Below are 691 nucleotides of genomic sequence, written 5' to 3'. Positions count from 1 at the left end.
AAGGTATGGAACCAACCCAGATGCCCCTCAGTAGATGAATGGATCAAGAAAATGTGGTATATATACACAATGGAATCCTATGCCTCCATCAGAAAGAATGACATTGCCACATTTGTTAGGAACTGGAAAGACTTGGAAAAATTATATTAATTGAAGTAAGCCACGCCCAAAGAAACATAGGTCCCATGGTTTTCCTTATTTCCAATAACTAGTATATGTCTGAGTCAAACAGAAAAGGTCAGATAAGTTGATGTTAGGGAAATGAACCCTAAGAAATGTATTCGAATGTTTTTTGTTCTTTCATGTGACTTTTTCTAACACATTTATAAGATGATTTCCTTGTTGCTTTTTATGTCCCTTCCCCACGGGATAACAATAACCCCTGATTTCACTGTATTTGATGTCGGTATAATTTCTGGAGGGGAACGGAAAAAAAATCAAATCATTTAAATAGGGATACAGGTGGACCCATTGCAGCAATGAGATGTACAACTCGTTATTTCAAAAACGAACTTTACAACTTTGTTGTTGGGGGGAGGAGGATTGGATGGAGAGGAGAGGAGAGGATGGGAAGGGGAAACCAAGGAGTAGGCAACATTGCTTGATAAAAAATGTACTCATTCCAGATCTTAGCTATGGTAAATAATGCTGCAATAAACATAGTTATGCTCGTAGCTTTAGTGTGGTCTTG

This window comes from Dipodomys merriami, unplaced genomic scaffold, assembly GCF_024711535.1.
Source record: "Dipodomys merriami isolate MVZ:Mamm:240054 unplaced genomic scaffold, mDipMer1.0.p SCAF_166, whole genome shotgun sequence".
Classification (NCBI taxonomy): domain Eukaryota; kingdom Metazoa; phylum Chordata; class Mammalia; order Rodentia; family Heteromyidae; genus Dipodomys; species Dipodomys merriami.
Note: the sequence above shows the minus strand (reverse complement) of the source record.